The sequence below is a fragment of the Felis catus genome, chromosome B3, assembly GCF_018350175.1.
Source record: "Felis catus isolate Fca126 chromosome B3, F.catus_Fca126_mat1.0, whole genome shotgun sequence".
NCBI classification, from domain to species: domain Eukaryota; kingdom Metazoa; phylum Chordata; class Mammalia; order Carnivora; family Felidae; genus Felis; species Felis catus.
This window is the reverse complement of record NC_058373.1, coordinates 8,507,563-8,524,454: the sequence shown is the minus strand read 5'-3', so window position 1 is coordinate 8,524,454 and position 16,892 is coordinate 8,507,563. Positions and strand designations below refer to the sequence as shown.

Below are 16,892 nucleotides of genomic sequence, written 5' to 3'. Positions count from 1 at the left end.
AAGGGTTCAAATACTCTTTAAAAGAAAAAATCATAAAATTGGACTAAAGGAAAACATGTGCTTACAAGACACACTTTTTAAATGTGAGAGCACAAAAAAAACCTGCAAGGTAATGGACGAAAAACAATATGCCAGTTAAACACGAATTTAAAGCACATTGGCTCAGGGGTATCTGGGTGGCTCAGAAGGTTAAGCATCCGATTCTTGATTTTGGCTCAGGTCATGATCTCAGGGTTGTGCGATCCAGTTCCGTTCTGGGCTCCGTGCTGGGCGTGGCGCTTCCTTGGGATTCCCAATCTCTCTGCTTTTGCCTCCCTACTTCTCTCTCAAAAATAAATAAACTTAAAAAAAAAAAGTTGACTTAAATATATTAATAAATTAGACTGTAAGACAAAAGTATTATCAGAGAAAATGAAGGAAATTACATAACCAAAGGGTTAATCTATCCAGGTAATATAAATATTTAAAAATTTTATGTGTCTAATAATATTGTTTTGAAATATATATAGTAAAAATGAAAGACCAAAGTGAGAAATAGAAAAATATTCATTTGCAGTGGGAGATACTAATACATCTTACTCAATAGCTGTCAGAACAAATCAACCAAAAAACAGCAAGGATATGGGCAATCAAAACGGCAACATTTACAAACCTGAATTAATAGACACAGATCTCTACCCCCAATGATAACAAAATGCATTGTTTTTTAATGGGACATAGGACATTTATCACAAGTAGTCATATACTGGGCTTTAAAGCAAGCTTAGCAAATTTCAAAGAAATAATTGTATTCAGAGTAAATTTTCTGTTCACAGTGGAATCAAGCTATAAATCAATAACAAAAAGCAAATTCCGCTCTTTGGAAAATAAGATTATCTCCAAATAAGCCAGGGATCAAAGGAATCACACTGAAAATTAGAAAATATTTTGAACTAAATAATAATGAAAATACACCCTATTAAAACATGTGTGATAAACTTAAGTCTCTTAAGTCTACAGGAGAAATAACCATAATTGAATATACTTAGAAAAAAATCCTCAAAAACCAATAACCTCTATTTCAAGAAGATAAGGAAAGAAGAGTAAATTAACCCCAAATTAAATTAAAATAAGGAAATAATAGAAATAAGGCACAGTAGTGGAATCAAAAACAAATATACAACAGAGAATTTGAATACAATCAAATTAAGTTTTGTGAAAAGACTTTCAAGAAAAAGTTACTAACATCAGGAATAGTAAAAGAGATATCACCATAGGTTTTACAAATACAAGAAGGAGGAGGAAGAGAAAGAGGACAGAAAAGAGTTATAATCAAATTTATGCAAATAAAATGGAAAACTTAAAGTTGGTAAATTTCTTGGAGAAAAAAAACACAATTTACCCAAATTAACACCAAGAGAAATTTTTAGGTTGCAAACCGTATAACTATTAATAAAGTTGAATGTGAGCACTATAAATTGCTTACAAGAAATTTCTAAGGCAAGCATTTTCCCTGGTGAATTTGTAAAAATATATAAGAAAGAGCATGAAACCTACTGACATATACTCTTTCAGAGAATATTAAATAAAAGGAATCACTTTTCAAACAGTTTCATAAAGCTGGCATAATTCCTTTCAAAAATCTCACAAAGATATTACAGTAATGAAAATTATGCACACATATGCACACAGTAACACATCATGCAAGCTTGAGTTTATTCCAAGTGATCATGTATGTGTTGTTTAACCTTTGATAATCAATTAAGTTTTGCACCATGCTGATAGAGTAAGGAGGAAAATGACAAAACAATCTCAACAGAAACATTTGAGAAAATTCAACACCTGCTGATGGCAGTAACAACAAAATCCTCCTAGTAATCTCTGATTTACCAGTAAATTCCATTATCTGAAAAACAGTATCTAAAAAGGAATCTGTAGCAAATATACTTGATGATGAAATCTTAAAATCTTCCCCCAGAGATTGAGAGTCAAAATGGAAGCCCCTACCATCACTCTTGAAGGTACTTGTGCTTCAATAGTGCAATAGGCAAAAAAAAAAAAAAAAAAAAAAAAAGCGATTCAAAGCATAAGGAATGGAAGGTAGTAACAGAAATTTTGTTTACAGTTGACACAATTATATGTAATTTTCAAAATATACAAAATATAAAAACTAATGAGTAAATTTAGTAAGGTTGCTTGATATAAGGCCATTATAAAATATCACTTTTATTTCTATACACCAGTAACAAATAAAAAGGAACTCAAATGTTAATAATGACACGTTTTATGATAGAATAAAAAACATCAAATACCTAATAATAATTCTAACGAAAAAAATCTCGAGACTCCTGCTCTGAATATCCATAAAACATATTGAAAAAATTGAAGAAGGATGAAATAGAGTCTTATGTTCATGGGATGGAATAATTGCTACTGCACAGATATCAACTTTCCCCACATTGGTCTATAGATTCAATGCACTTCCAATCAGAATATCAAAATTTTTGGATAAGGGTAGTTTACATAGTGATTCTAAAGTTTATATGGATATGAAAGGGACAATATCCAAAACAATCTTGAAGAAGAATAGAGCTAGAGAAATTGCAAAACCAGAAAGCAAGACTAATTATAAGGTTATGGAAATTAAGGTAAGAGTTTTTAGAAATAAATCAATGGAACAGAATAGAAAGATCATAGTCAGGTTCATTCAATATGAGTCAAGATGACACTACAGTAGATTAGGGAGAGGATGATAATTTTAATAAACAATGTTGAGTTAACTGATATTCATACATTTAAAAAAAATGTTGACCTTGATCTCACATTAAGCTCTAACATCAATTCCAAGTGTATTGTACATCTAAATGTAAAAGGCAAAACAATAAGGCTCTTAAAAGAAAACATAGAATAAATTAGTAGCCTTGGGGTAGGACAGAAAAGCAGTAACCCAAAGGGAAAACTATTAATAAATTAAACTCCATTAAAATTAAGGAATTGTATTTATTAGAAGAAACCATTCAAGAGTAAAAAGGAAAGTCAGAGTAGGAGAAGATATTTGCAATAGAAAAACCAAACAAAGGATGCAGGCAGAATATATAAAAAGAACTTCAAATAATTAATAACAGGAAGCATAGCTAATCCAATTAAAATTGGACAAAAGACTTGAACAGACAATTCACAAAAGAGGACACCAAAATGATCAGTAAACTTATGAAAATGTACTATGTATTCAACATCATTAATCATCAGAGAAATGTAAATAAACCCCACAGTGTAATGGCACCACACATCCACTGAAGAAATAACAAAGAATGACTCTATTGGGTTGAGAGTGGAGTGTGGTGAGTGAAACATCTTGGGTGCAAAATTTCAGAAGGTGCTTACTCTTAAATTTGACCAAGTGCAGAGTTTTGCACAAATCTGAAAGTAAGTGCCTCCATAAATTTGGTACTCTAGGTATCTAAATCTTAAGGAGTAACCCTCTTAGGTTCATGCAAGAAGCCACAGTACAGAGCTCCATGAAAATGAGCACTGTCTTCAATTTTCTTCCCTAGTTGATTCACCCTACTCATGACCCTCATGTTCAATATTGCTGAGGACAGAAGCTATGTATTAATTGGCACAACCACCTTGATAAACATTTTGATATATTTACTTAAGATTCATATCCACATACCCTATGATACAGCTGTCCTAATCTTAGTTATACACTCAAGACAAATGAATGCATATATTTGTCAAAAGTCAAGTTTGAGATAGCTCATGAGAACAAATTCCTACATTGCCCCCAGAGAAAACAATTCTAACATCAATCAAAAGAAGAATCTGTAAATACATTTAGGTATAATAATTCAATGGAATAGTATAAAGCAAAAAGAAGACTTAACAATGTCAATTATACATACATGGATAATCTCACAAATAGAATTTTCAACTGAAAGCAGAAGAACACACAAGATCATATTAATGGATTTATAGTAATTTTAACAGAAGACAAAACTTATCTATGCAATTAGAAGTCAGAAAAGTGGTCTTAGAGAAAAGGCACTACAGAGAAGAACTTCCACAATGCCAGGGATATCACACATCTTGATGTGAAACTCCTGAAAATTTTGGAAATTTATTCAGCTATGCATTGATTATTTGGGCAATTTTTGTCTATTGGTCTTTGCAAGTCTATCAATTTGTCTTCCTATAGTTTGAAACTCTATTATCAGGTTCATACAAGTTTAGGATAGGCAGGGGCATCTGGGTGGCTCAGTCGAATATGTGTCTTGATTTCAGCTTGGGTCATGATCTCATGGTTCCTGGGATTGAGAACTTTGTGGGGCTCTGAGATAACAGTGCAGAGCCTGCTTGGGATTCTCTCTCTCCCTCTCCCTCTGTCCCTCCCCGATTAGCATGCACATGCGCTCTCTCTCTCTCTCTCTCTCTCTCTCTCTCTCTCTCTATCAAAATAAATAAATAAACATTTTTTTTAAAAGTTTAGGATAGGCATATCATCGTCATGGACATTTTATCATTATGAAATAACCCTATGTATTTATGGAACCATTCTTTGCTCTGAAACTAAAATCGATACTCCTGTTTTCTTTTTTTTCTTTTCTTTTCTTTTTTTCTTTCTTTTCAAGTTTATGTATTTATTTTGGGAGAGAGACAGAGTGAGCAAGGAAGGGGCAGAGAGAGAGGAGAGAGAATCCCAAGTAGGTTCCATGCTCAGCACAGAGCCTGATCTGGTGCTCAAACTCATGAACTGCAAGATCATGATATGAGCCAAAATCAAGAGTTGGACACTTAACCAACTGAGCCACCCAGTCGCCCTGTACCTGTTTTCTTTTGATTAGTGTTAGTTTGGTATATCTTTTCCCATCCTCTTACTTTCAACCTATGTGCTTCTTTATATTTAAAGTCTGTTCCTTGCAGGCAACGTATATTAGGATTTTGATATGCTATCCAATCTAACAATCTCTACTTTTTAATTGATTGGATACTTACATTTATTTTATTTTATTTATTTTATTTTTTTAATGTTTATTTTTGAGAGAGAGAGATACAGAGTGTGAGCAGGGGAGGGGCAGAGAGAGGGGGAGGTAGAACCTGAAGCAGGCTCCAGGCTCTGAGCTATCAGCACAAAACCTGATGCAGGGCTTGAACTCACAAACCATGAGATTATGATCTGAGCTGAAGTCAGACACCTAACCAACTGAGCCACCCAGATACCCCTAAATGTTTACATTTAATGTGGTTATTGGTAAGGTCAAGTTTTGAACTACTGTCTTGCTTTTTTTCTCTATGTCTCATTTGTTACTTATTCCACATTTTATTTTTTTCCTTTTTTGGATTAATTGAAGATTACTTTATGTTTTCATTATATCTCTTTTTTTACTTATTAGTCAATTACATCTAATATCAACTTATTACTTATTAGTTTTATTATTTTAGTCATGCTTTAGGGTTTACATATCTTGATTTATCGGAGTCTAAACTCTACTATGTAAGTTCCCATATGGGTACAAGAAACAAAAATATACTTCCATTCCTCTTCTCTTGGTCTTTATACTATTGCTGTCATATATTTACTGCTACATATTTTTTAAATCCTGTAATCCTGTTATGATTTTTGCTTGCAGATTTATACAAATTTCACACATATGGTTTACTCCAGTGAAAATCTCACTAAAAATGACAGAAACTTTCAATATCACAATTCAGTATCTAAATTTAAAGTATATTTTGTTAAATATCCATGGTACTTATATAAATTTTTTTAAAAAATCCTAAACACAATGCGAAAATGCTTATAAATGAACCACAGAATCGTGATGAAAATCCTACAGGTTAAAAATGAATGGATTGTTTAAAAAAAAAAGGCTGTAAAAGAAAATCTATAGTTCTAACTACCCTAAGCAGAAAACAAATGTGTTTAGAAACAGAGAAAGTAATTCTTCAATTTAACAGGTGAGAAGTAGAAATGAGTAAACCCAAATCAAGAAGCAGACAAAGAAAAGAAGAAGAAGCAGCAGAAATGGATGAAAAACATAATGAAAAAATAAAGATTGAAAAGAAAACAAATTGTTGGTTCCTAAAAAAACAAGATAAATAAGCCTCTGACAAGCATGATTTTAAAAAAGAGAGATGACAATAAATCCTGACTGTGACCTAGATATAATGACAAAATTAACAGACATTTTTACCATGTTGAAAAGGTATGAAATACACATAATTAGGTGTATAAAATTATATGAAATGAATTAATTTTACAAAATATATAAACAATCAGATTTGAGGAAAAATGTAAAAATCAATTAGACTGTATTTTTAATATATTGAAATGGAATTACAAATCTTTGCTCGATACTAAAACAAGTAAAAAATTTGTAATTCAATAATTTACATGTTTTTGCGGGCATGGAGAAACATGTAGTCTCAAGTATTTCTGATGGAAGTGAGACTTGCAGCTATGGCTTTAGAGGAGAGAGAGAAAGAGAGAGAGAAAGATTTTGCAGAATTATTTCATATGATTGTGTGGGGAGCAAAGCCTATAGCCATGGGGCAAGCCAGCAGCACGGAGATTCAGGTGAGAGTTGAGCCTGCTGGAAACTCAGGCAGAATTTCTGTATTGACGTCTGGAGGCATAATCCTTTCTTTTCTTTCTTCTTTGGCAAAACTCAATCTTTGCTCTGTAATTGATTGCATGAGGCCTACCTACATCCACATTTTAGAGGCTAATCTGCTTTACTTGAAGCCAGCTGATTTTATTTTATCTTATTTTCTTTTATCTTATTTTATCTTGTTTTATTTTATCTTATTGAAGTATGTTAGTTTTAGGTGTACAACATAACGATTTGACAAGCCTACATGTTATGCTATGCTCAGCACAAGTGGAGCTACCATATGTCCCTGTGCATCACTATTACACTACCACCAACTGTATTCCCTGTGCTACACTTCTTATTCCCTTGACTTATTTATTCCAAAACTGGAAGCCTGTACCTCCCACTCCCCTTCATCCATTTCGCCCATTCCCCCCTCCCCTCCTCTCTGGCAGCCATATATTTCTTCTGTATATTTTTTTGTTTCTGCTTTTTGTTTGTTTACTCCTTTTTTTTTTTTTTTTTAGATTCCACACAGTAGTCAAATTATTTGGAGTCTGTCTTTGTCTGACTTGTTTCACTTAGAATAATACCCTCTAAGTCCATTCATGTTGTAATGAAAGGCAAGATCTCATTCTTTTTTACGGCTGAATAATATTCAATTGCATATACATATATGCCACATATTCTTTATCCATTAGTCTATGAATGGACACTTGGATTGCTGCCATATCTTGGTGATTATAAATAATACTGCAATAAACATAGAGGTAAATAGAGGTAAATATATCTTTTCAAATTAGTATGTTTGTTTTCTTTGGGTAAATACCCAGTAGTGGAACCTACTTTTTAAAAATTTTTTAATTTAAAATTTGATTTAAATTTAATTAATTTAAATTTTCTTTTAATTAAAAAAAAATTTTAGTTAAAAAAAATTTTAAGGAAGCACCATACTGTTTTCCACAGAGACTGTACCAATTTACATTCCCACCAACAGTGCACAAGGGTTCCTTTTTCTCCACATCCTTACCAACACCTACCTATTTCTTCTCTTTTTGATACTATCCATTCTGACAGGTGTGAGGTGATACCTCATAGTAGTTTTAATTTGCATTTCCCTGAGGATTAGTGATATTGAGCTAATAGACATGAAAATGTCTATTAGCCATCTGCATGTCTTATTTGGAAAAATGTCTATTCAAGTCCTCTTCTCACTATTAATCAGATTATTTGTTTTGTACATGTGTGTTGGATTAAGTTCTTTATATATTTTGGCTATTAACCTCTTATTAGGTATATTATTTGCAAATATCCTCTCCCATTTAGTAGTTTGCCTTTTCGTTTGTTGATGGTTTCCTTTGCTGTGGCAAAGCTTTTTATTTTGGTGTAGTCCCAATAGTTTATTTTGCTTTTGTTTCCCTTGTCTGAGGAGACATATCTAAAAAATGTTGCTGTGACCAATGTCAAAGAGATTACTGCCTATGCTTTCTTCAAGGAGCTGTATGATTTCAGGTCTCATATTTAGGTTTCCATGCATTTTCAGTTTATTTTTGAAAACGGTATAAGAAAGTGCTTCAGTTTCATTCTTTTGCATGGAGCTGGCCAGTTTTCCCAGCACCATTTTTTGAAGACTGTCTTTTCCCCATTATATATTCTTTTATCATATATTCTTAGCTCCTTTGTCATAGATAAAGCCAACTGCTTTTAAATGTTAGTCACATCTACAAAACACCCTTATAGCAAACATTCACCCTAATGTTTGACTAAACAACTGATCACCATTATCTAGCCAAGTCAACACTTAAAATTAACCATCACATATGTCAGAGATGAATTACTATTTAGCAATCATAAGTAATGAATTACAAAAGAGATCCTCTTTCTCCACATCCTTGCCAACATCTGTTGTTGCCTGAGTTGTTAATGTTAGCCATTCTGACAGGTGTAAGGTGGTATCTTATTGTGGTTTTGATTTGTATTTCCCTGATGATGAGTGATATTGAGCATTTCTTCATGTGTTGGTTGGCCATCTGAATGTCTTCTTTGGAGAAGTGTCTATTCATGTCTTTTGCCCATTTTTTCACTGGATTATTTGGTTTTTGGGTGTTGACTTTGATAAGTTTTTTGTAGATTTTGGATACTAAACCTTTATCTGCTATGTTATTTGCAAATATCTTCTCCCATTCTGTCGGTTGCCTTTTAGTTTTCTGATTGTTTCCTTCACAGTGCAGAAGTTTTTATTTTGATGAGGTCCCAGTAGTTCATTTTTGCTTTTGTTTCCCTTGCCTCCAGAGACGTGTTGAGTAAGAACTTGTTGTGGGCAAGATCAAAGAGGTTTTGCCTGCTTTCTCCTTGAGGATTTTGATGGATTTCTGTCTTACATTGAGGTCTTTCATCCATTTTGAGTTTATTTTTGTGTATGGTGTAAGAAAGTGGTCCAGGTTCATTCTACTGCATGTCACTGCCCAGTTTCCCCAGCACCACTTGCTGAAGAGACTGTCTTTATTCCATTGGATATTTGCAAGCTGGTGCAGCCACTCTGGAAAACAGTATGGAGGTTCCTCAAAAAAACTAAAAATATAACTACCCTACAGCCCAGCAATTGCACTACTAGCCATTTATCCAAGGGATACAGGTGTGCTGTTTTGAAGGGACACATGCTCCCCCATGTTTATAGAAGCACTATCAACAATAGCCAAAGTATGGAAAGAGCCCAAATGTCCATCGATGGATGAATGGATAAAGAAAATGTGGTGTATACATATAATGGAGTATTACTTGGCAATCAAAAAGAATGAAATCTTGCCATCTGCAACTACGTGGATGGAACTGGAGGGTATTATGCTAAGTAAAATTAGTCAGTCAGAGAAAGACAAAAATCATATGACTTCACTCATATGAGGACTTTAAGAGACAAAACAGATGAACATAAGGGAAGGGAAACAAAAATAATATAAAAACAGGGAGGGGGACAAAACAGAAGAGACTCATAAATATGGAGAACAAACTGAGGGTTGCTGGAGGGATTGTGGGAAGGGGGGTGGGCTAAATGAGTAAGGGGCACTAAGGAATCTACTCCTGAAATCATTGCTTCACTATAGGCTAACTAATTTGGATGTAAATTAAAAAAAAATAAAAAATAAAGTTAAAAAAATAAGTAATGAACCAGATTTTCAAAGAGCAATATAATGGTATCTCAAAAATATTAGTAAAGTAAATAAGAAACTGAATGGGATGACTATGTAAGTACAACACATGCAATTTACTACACACACACACACACACACACACACACACATACACACACACACACACACACATACATAAAACAGAGTAGCATAGATTGTTCAAAATTTAGTGGACATCTAGGTGGAAGTGTGCAAAGGTGATGAAGCACAAAAAGAAAAAAAAATACATGAAACACTAGAGGTGCCTTGCATGATCTGAATTTAAGAGCATCCATTCATTAGGGACTGAGGAGTATGATTAACTCAGTTCTGTGCACGTGAGATAGAGAATCAAGTGTAATATCTTAATTGAACACAATTAAACTATTTTTAAAGTCCATATTGAATATTCTATGGCACTTTGAGATTAAAGGACATTTACTGAAGCTGGGAAGTGTACCTACTAAAATCCTACAGAAAATGTCTCTCTTTAAGATGGACGTCAACCATCACCTCTGTCATCACATGGTCATGAGGGACACAGCACTAACACAGAACAAGAAAATAAATACAACATATGATGATTGGAAGAAAGTTAAAAACGCCTCATTATTCTCAGGTGATAGATGAATGTCTACAAAGAAAATGTAGGGAAATCTATACAAAAATATTTAGATGGACTAGAAAATTTCAGCGAGGTTATTGAAGGTTTTGTAATGCCCGAAGTTCCGAAACCTCCCACAGAAGTCCACCAGAGTCGTAAGTCAAAGCCAAGCGGCAAGGGTCGTTTATTGCAGGTTCGAACCTGGTCCTCTGCGCACTCGTCGCCGGTGACGCAAGAGGCCATGATCAGGGTTGGTACAGCGTTTTTATAGACAGAGACAAATAGCACAGGGGAGGTTTCAAATTATGAGGGGCCTGATTAGTTGATTTTAAAGTAAGGACATTTGTTGTTCTCTGATTGGGCGTCCTTTGTCTGTCCTTTGGCGGGAAGGCTTTGTCCGTTACTTGTGGCGGGAGGAAAAAGGGGGAAGGGGGAAGGGGGTAGGGTAGGTGAGGAATGTGCTAAGCAAGCAGGTTTACAGAAGCGAGAAATGCCGGTTAGTTTATGTACAATCACTCATTCCATTACATATCAGACTGCATTTAGGAAGGTTTACAACCCATTCTACTACACAGCGGGTTACATTCAGGAAAGGCCTCACAATGCTCGTAGCAAACAGCAAGCAAAACAGACTTCTCAGCAATTGTATTTCTTATCAAAGATCCATAATAAGCAGAAAAGAGAACCCAGCTTTAAACTAAGGCAGGGCTGTCATTTGGATTGTTCCTTTCAGTTTGTTTTAAGTAATCTCTATGCCCAAAGTGGGTCTTGAACTCATAACCTTGAGATCAAGAGCCACATGCTCCACTGACTGAGCCAGCCAGGTGCTATTAATATGTGATATATTATAAAATACCAATATATAAAATTAATAACATGCAGTAGCAAACAACACGTAATTTCTAAAATTGCAGCAAAAGGAAATCAGGTGTTAATCCTGTAATATATCTAACAAAAATATAAATGATCTTTCAGAGTAAAAATATAAATTTTAATTAAAGGACCTTTAAAGAGACCAAAAAAAGCATAGATCTATACTGTACTAAAAAGGAAGAATCAATATAATAAAACTGTCAATTGTTGTCATAGTAATCGATTAGCTAAACACAAACTGATTAAAATCTGAAAAGGGTTTTTCTTGAGAAACTAATTCTAAAATCCATAAAAATGAATTAAAAAAAACACATCCAGTGTACTTCTGGGGGAAAAACAAAAGGTTAAGAGGCAGTGGGGTAGGTGATACTTAAATTTTCAAGTAAATATGATGACAAATCTCTCAACTTATTAAACTGATAAGAACAGATACTACACTTGATCTTAGCCAAAAGGCCGAGAAACGATTAAATCTCTCAACTTATGTAGTCACTTCAGAGTTTCTTAACATTAGTACTACTGGCATCGGGACCAGATTGTTCCTTGTTGTGAGGAACTGTTCTGTGCATTGCAGGATGTTTAGTAGCATCCTTGGCTTCTACTTCCGCAGTTGTGACAATCAAAAGTGTCTGCAGACTTTGCCACATGTCCCCTTCTGGGAAAATTGCCCTGATTGAGCACCACTGCGTTAAAATAATTAAAATCATTCGATGTTGGCATTGGTGTAGACAGACAGACTCATTACAGAGAGGAAAGAAACAGGAATCAGATGTACATGGGGATCTGGCATATATAGAAGTGCTATTACAAATTCAAGGGGAAAGCTTCAACAGAGGATTCTCTGATAATTAGCTACTTATGGAAACTGATAAGTCAAATAGATGTCTTATATCATACAAAAAAATAAATCTCTGATTAATTAAAGAACTAAGTGTGAAGATCTGAATGCAAAATTAAAGCAGTATCCAACCTTTTACTAGCATTTTCATTTGTATCAATCAGTCCTAGAACAACTTCACACATACATTCAAGGAGATATTTCAGATACTTATTTTGCCCCAGTTTGTACGAACAAAAACACGCATTGGGAACAATTTTACTATCTCTCATTAAGATAAATACACTTTATTTTTAATTTAATGGAATACTGTGTATCTGTTTAAATGAATTAGCTAGATCTAAAACTATCAGCAATTTTGGAGTAAACCTCCAAAAAAAAAAAAAAGTAATACCAAGAGAAAAAAGCAAATTGTAAACTGATACTTACAGTAAGATATCATACATTTAAAATGTGAAAACAATAAAACACAATAGAATAGTATATATTTTATAGTAGCCTACACATATATTAATAGATGGAATACCAGGAGGAAAAAATTATATTTCTGAGAAGCAGGGGAGGACAGACAGAGGGATGATGTGGGATTTTAATTACAGATTTAAATAAATCTGTAATTAGAAAATGTTCTAAAGGAAATGTGGCACAATTTTAATATTTGTTAACGTTTGATCATCAAACATAAAACTATGTTATATACAGATGATAGCTAGCTAGCTAGCTATTTCTATGTGTGGAAAGTGTGTTCATAATAAAAATATAAGGCATTCTTGGTTGCCTGTACCATGGATTAGAGATATTGTTAGTGTCTAGAGACAAAATTAAATCTACCTACAAATATAAAAAATGCAATTTAGATGAGTCATTGACAGGCCAAAGGTGACTTCCAAGGCAAACTTTTTTTTTGCATCCCTCTCCTGTAAAAGTGTCCCTGCATGAGATACAGGGTGCTTCCGAGTTTTCTTAGCGAAGGCTCCACGTTCCTGCATGAGGGCCAACTGAACACAGGGATGTTCTCTTTCCTGCTCGGGAGGTGATCAAAACATACACTTTAAAACCTTCTTCTGTTTTGCATTGTGACTTTGCAGCAGGCTTTCCACTATTATTCAAATGAATTTTAATGCATGACAACATGAATTCAAATTTTTCTATATTACAGATAGCTAACTGATGAATCGACGTGATTTTTATTCCCTGTTTATTAATGAGCCCTCTCTTTCTTCTCCCCTCTTTACTCTTTACTTCTTTTTCTCACCTCAACACATTCATCTCTGTTCTCATTTGCTTGAATGTCCTTTCACTGGGCTTATCTTTTTCTCCCAAAGCCAAAATAATGATGCACATTATTCTTATCCGGCTCTCTCCTTACTTTTCCATTTCCAGCACAGATTTGGCCTAACCAGTGGATCATTGATTAGATGTTTACACAGTACACTGGATCTTTATTGCCCCCATTCATTTGTCTTATTCAAGGGAAATAAGATTAGATCTACTTTAATTATGTCATTTCTAAAGATATGTAAAAACTTTTAAAGTTTGGGGGTAATACAGAGTGGATAATGTTTCAAAATATGGTTGTTGTTGTTGTTGTTGTTGTTGTTGTTGTTGTTTTTAATAATTTAATAGTAGGCCTCCTACCTCTTTAACCTTTCTATGTTGAATTGAAAACAAGCAAAACAAAAGTACAGGATACGATTTATCTTGCTCTCCACGAAGAAGTCTGACTCAAAATACCTTCTCTGGAAGGAGAGACAGGCATAGGACTGGAGCAGATGTTTCCCCCTTGAGTTTTCATTTAGGCGCCTCTTCCAAATCTGACACGCACTCAAGGCTTTGTCACTCTAATTACCATTAAGTTCTCTTTCCTTTTATCACTCACACACTCAGACCTATAAACTCCAGGCAATCCCATATCAGTGACAAGTGTGAATTATCTGATTGAGATGAACTCCATTCACCACTTTCTTTGCAGATGAGAGGTGCTTTATTTCCATCAGGTGCAGATCAGGTTGGAATTTGGTTTGACACAAGAGGTGGTCATTGTCATGACCCCTGGGAGAGTACCCACCCAGAGTCTGAGTCCCCTTTTACTCTCTCAGAAGCACAAAGAAGTCAAAGAGGGTCCACCCTGCAGCTCTACTATAGGAGTCCTGAAAAAGCAGTCAGTGTGAAGTCAAAGCTATCACCATGGTGACCAAAGTGGTCCCAATCCAGCTTTCCAGGAGACTGCAGAAGGGCTGTAACCAGGACCTGATGCCAGCCAGATAGCGGAATGGCCAGAAAGCCTGAAAGTCAGGAAAAACCATCATTTGCTTCATTTTCCCCCATAAAACGCTAAACAAACCTCTGGTGTTGTGTCAAGAGAGTCCTTATTTGCAGTCATATGATGTTACTATTTTCTATTACAAATTGCAAATTCAATTCGCAAATTCAATTATCCTGGAGACAGCCAACCAGTAAGCTTAGCAGTGTTTGAAAAGAAGAACAAGTAGTACACAGGTTTATAAACACATATAGAAATACAAAACTGTTCACATATAAGCTCCAATAAAACTGAAAATGGACAGCTGATAAATCCAGACTGGGGTAGAAATGGAGCAAGGGAGTTTTGGTGGTCAGACCTAAGACAGAATCTGGATTTGTGTGTTTTCTGGAACAGTATTCCAAAATGATCCTCCATGAGGGACACTCTATTTCTTTAATTTTTAAAATGATTATTTTTTTTTTTTTTGAGAGAGAGAGAGAAAGACAGATTGTGAGCAGGGGAGGGGCAAGAGAGAGAGAGAGAGAGGGAGACACAGAATCCAAAGCAGGCTCCAGGCTCCGAGCTGTCAGCACAGAGCCTGACGCGGGGTTCAAATTCATGAACCGTGAAATCATGACCTGAGCCGAAGTTGGGTGCCTAACCCATGAGCCACCCAGGCGCCCATATTTTTTTTAATGGTCAGTGAAGCTTGGGAAACTGCATAATTCAACTTCTCCTAGAGATTCATAAAAGTTATTAAACATATTTAAGAGTCCAAACATCCTTAAAGAAATCTCATCTTACTTTATTTAACATTCCCCCAATTTGTTTAACATAACACGTTTTTTTTTCTTAAGAAGCCTTTTTGGCAGTTCTCAGAGCTTTGAGAAACAATGATGCAGTGTAAATAGATTTCAAGTTATGGAAGGCATCCCTTTAAAGATAAGACTCACATTCTAAGATTTTTTATTTTTTTTCATGAAAAGCCACAGAGTTTTACAAGACATGTTTTGAGGCAAGACCTATTTAGGTCTTTGCTATTCAAAGTGTGGTTCCTGGAACAGCAACATTGGCATCACCACAGAACCTGTTAGAAATGCAGAACTCTGGTTCTGCCCCAGAGCTATGGAACCAGAATCTTGCATCATCTCTAAGAAGCCCCAGGTTACTCTGCTGCACAGAAAGTGTGAGGAAGCATATTTTAGGAGACTCACACTTTTTTTAACTTTAAAAAAAATTTTAAGTTTATTTTTGAGAAACACAGAGATAGCATGAGCAGGGGAGGGACAGAGAGAGGGAGGGAGAGAGAGAATCCCAAGCAGGCCCTGCACCATCAGCACAGAGCCTGATGTGGGCCTAGAACCCACAAAACCATGACATCATGACCTGAGCAGGAGTCAAGAGTCGGATGCTTAACCAACTGAGCCACCCAGGCACCCCAGCAGATTCTCAGACTTTCTAAAGTATATGGATTTCATGCCTCTCTGTAAGCAAGCTGGGAAATACAGACGAGAATTATATAATTAAGGTTAATGGCGTTTGTCTTTTAAAATTTGAACATTGAAAAATTTTTAAGAGAGTAAAAGTATTAAAATATAATGTAAACCTTAGGGGTGCCTGGATGGCTCAGTCGGTTGGGTGTCCAACTTCGGCTCAGGTCATGATCTCATGGTTTGTGACTTTGAGCCCCTCACTGGATTCTGTGCTGACAGCTCGGAGCCTGGAGCCTGTTTCGTATTCTGTGTCTCCTTTCTCTGCGCCTCCCCCACTCATGCTCTGTCTCTCTCTGTCTCTCTGTCTGTCTCAAGTAAATATTTAAAAAATTAATATATATATATTATATATATATTATATATATAAACATATATATATAATATATATATATGCACACATACATATACACACACACATACACACACACACATACATATATATAATTTAAACCTTGAAGACATGACCAGTTTATAAATAAATACATATCAGCATTGGGTCTGGATCCAAATAACTGGATCAACATGTATGATTAAATCAAGAGAATGGCAGAATACACAAAACCAGAACAAAGCTACAACTCCCATCTGACTGGGACTTAGATTTGTTTTTTTAACGTTTATTTATTGAGAGACAGAGAGATGCAGAGCATGAGCAGGGGAGGGGTAGAGAGAGGGGGAGACACAGAATCTGAAGTAGGCTCCAGGCTCTGAGCTGTCAGCACAGAGCCTGACGCAGGGCTTGAACTCACAAACTGTGAGATCACGACCTGAGCCAAAGACAGTTGCCCAACCAACTGAGCCACCCAGGAGCCCTTTGACTGGGACTTAGAACAATTTTCTTGTGAGAAGGGAAAAGCATTTGGTCACACACATACGCTGTAGTTATATTGACACGTTATACGCAGAATCCTCATTCCATTTTCCAAAAGGGGCAACTGTAAGGCTTAGAAATATTCTTATTATTTGAAAATATCTGTGCTAACATTTGTGCATTACTCACTTACTGGTTTATGAATTCATTTCACAAGTATTTTCACTGGATTTAACACTATCCTGAGATCAGTAAGACATAAAATTTCCCATGAGAGGGTGCATAATCT

The 16,892-nt window shown here is 35.2% G+C and overlaps 1 protein-coding gene and 1 pseudogene across 1 annotated transcript in view; one reads left to right on the top strand and one right to left on the bottom strand.

Annotated features, from left to right (window-relative positions):
- Positions 1-16,892, top strand: part of AGBL1 (AGBL carboxypeptidase 1) — an 843,888-nt gene that overhangs the window by 793,195 nt on the left and 33,801 nt on the right. The window lies entirely within an intron of this gene.
- Positions 11,571-11,684, bottom strand: LOC111561227 (annotated as a pseudogene).